This window comes from Amia ocellicauda, chromosome 7 (assembly GCF_036373705.1).
Source record: "Amia ocellicauda isolate fAmiCal2 chromosome 7, fAmiCal2.hap1, whole genome shotgun sequence".
Taxonomy (NCBI): domain Eukaryota; kingdom Metazoa; phylum Chordata; class Actinopteri; order Amiiformes; family Amiidae; genus Amia; species Amia ocellicauda.
The window spans coordinates 2,327,886-2,330,000 of NC_089856.1; positions in this window are offsets into that span (position 1 = coordinate 2,327,886).

The window sequence follows — 2,115 nt, forward strand, 5'->3', positions numbered from 1 at the left end:
GTGTGTCTGTATCTGTGTGAGTGTGTATGTGTTGTGTGTGTGTTGTGTGAGTGTGAGTGTGTGTGTGTGTTGTGTGTTGAGTGTGTCTGTATCTGTGTGTGTGTTGTGTGAGTGTGTGTGTGTGTGTTAAGTGAGTGTGTCTGTGTGTGTGTGTGTGTGTGTGTGTTGAGTGAGTGTGTATGTGTCTGTCTGTGTGTGTGTTGTGAGTGTGTGTTGTGTGTTGAGTGTGTCTGTATCTGTGTGTGTATTGTGTGTTGAGTGAGTGTGTATGTGTCTGTCTGTGTGTGTGTTGTGTGTTGAGTGTGTCTGTATCTGTGTGTGTGTGTGTGTGTGTGTGTGTTGAGTGAGTGTGTATGTGTCTGTCTGTGTGTGTGTTGTGTGAGTGTGTCTGTATCTGTGTGTGTTGTGTGTGTCTGTATCTGTGTGAGTGTGTGTGTGTTGTGTGTTGAGTGTGTCTGTATCTGTGTGTGTGTTGTGTGTTGTGTGTTGAGTGTGTCTGTATCTGTGTGTTTGTGTGTGTGTGTGTGTTGAGTGAGTGTGTATATGTCTGTCTGTGTGTGTGTGTGTGTTGTGTGTTGAGTGTGTCTGTGTGAGTGTGTGTGTCTGTGTGTGTGTTGTGTGAGTGTATGTGTCTGTCTGTGTGTGTGTGTTGTGTGTTGAGTGTGTCTGTATCTGTGTGAGTGTGAGTGAGTGTGTGTGTGTTGTGTGTGTGTTGTGTGAGTGTGAGTGTGTGTGTGTTGTGTGTTGAGTGTGTCTGTATCTGTGTGTGTGTTGTGTGTTGTGTGAGTGTGTGTGTGTGTTGAGTGAGTGTGTCTGTGTGTGTGTTGTGTGTGTGTGTGTGTGTTGAGTGAGTGTGTATGTGTCTGTCTGTGTGTGTGTTGTGTGTTGTGAGTGTGTGTTGTGTGTTGAGTGTGTCTGTATCTGTGTGTGTGTTGTGTGTTGAGTGAGTGTGTATGTGTCTGTCTGTGTGTGTGTTGTGTGTTGAGTGTGTCTGTATCTGTGTGTGTGTGTGTGTGTGTGTTGAGTGAGTGTGTATGTGTCTGTCTGTGTGTGTGTTGTGTGAGTGTGTCTGTATCTGTGTGTGTGTTGTGTGTGTCTGTATCTGTGTGAGTGTGTGTGTGTTGTGTGTTGAGTGTGTCTGTATCTGTGTGTGTTGTGTGTTGAGTGTGTCTGTATCTGTGTGTGTGTTGTGTGAGTGTGTGTGTGTGTTGTGTGTGTGTGTGTGTGTTGAGTGAGTGTGTGTGTGTTGAGTGTGTCTGTATCTGTGTGTGTGTTGTGTGAGTGTATGTGTCTGTGTGTGTGTTGAGTGTGTCTGTATCTGTGTGAGTGTGTATGTGTTGTGTGTGTGTTGTGTGAGTGTGTGTGTGTGTGTTGTGTGTTGAGTGTGTCTGTATCTGTGTGTGTGTTGTGTGAGTGTGTGTTGTGTGTTGAGTGTGTCTGTATCTGTGTGTGTATTGTGTGTTGAGTGAGTGTGTATGTGTCTGTCTGTGTGTGTGTTGTGTGTTGAGTGTGTCTGTATCTGTGTGTGTGTGTGTGTGTGTGTTGAGTGAGTGTGTATGTGTCTGTCTGTGTGTGTGTTGTGTGAGTGTGTCTGTATCTGTGTGTGTTGTGTGTGTCTGTATCTGTGTGAGTGTGTGTGTGTTGTGTGTTGAGTGTGTCTGTATCTGTGTGTGTGTTGTGTGTTGTGTGTTGAGTGTGTCTGTATCTGTGTGTGTGTGTGTGTGTTGTGTGTGTGTGTGTTGAGTGAGTGTGTATGTGTCTGTCTGTGTGTGTGTTGTGTGTGTGTGTGTTGAGTGAGTGTGTATGTGTCTGTGTGTGTGTGTGTTGTGTGTTGAGTGTGTCTGTATCTGTGTGTGTGTGTGTGTGTTGTGTGTGTGTGTGTTGAGTGAGTGTGTATGTGTCTGTCTGTGTGTGTGTTGTGTGTGTGTGTGTTGTGTGTTGAGTGTGTCTGTATCTGTGTGTGTGTGTGTGTTGTGTGTGTGTGTTGAGTGAGTGTGTATGTGTCTGTCTGTGTGTGTGTTGTGTGTGTGTTGTGTGAGTGTGTGTGTGTTGTGTGTGTGTGAGTGTGTTGAGTGTGTCTGTATCTGTGTGAGTGTGTGTGTGTGTGTGTGTGTG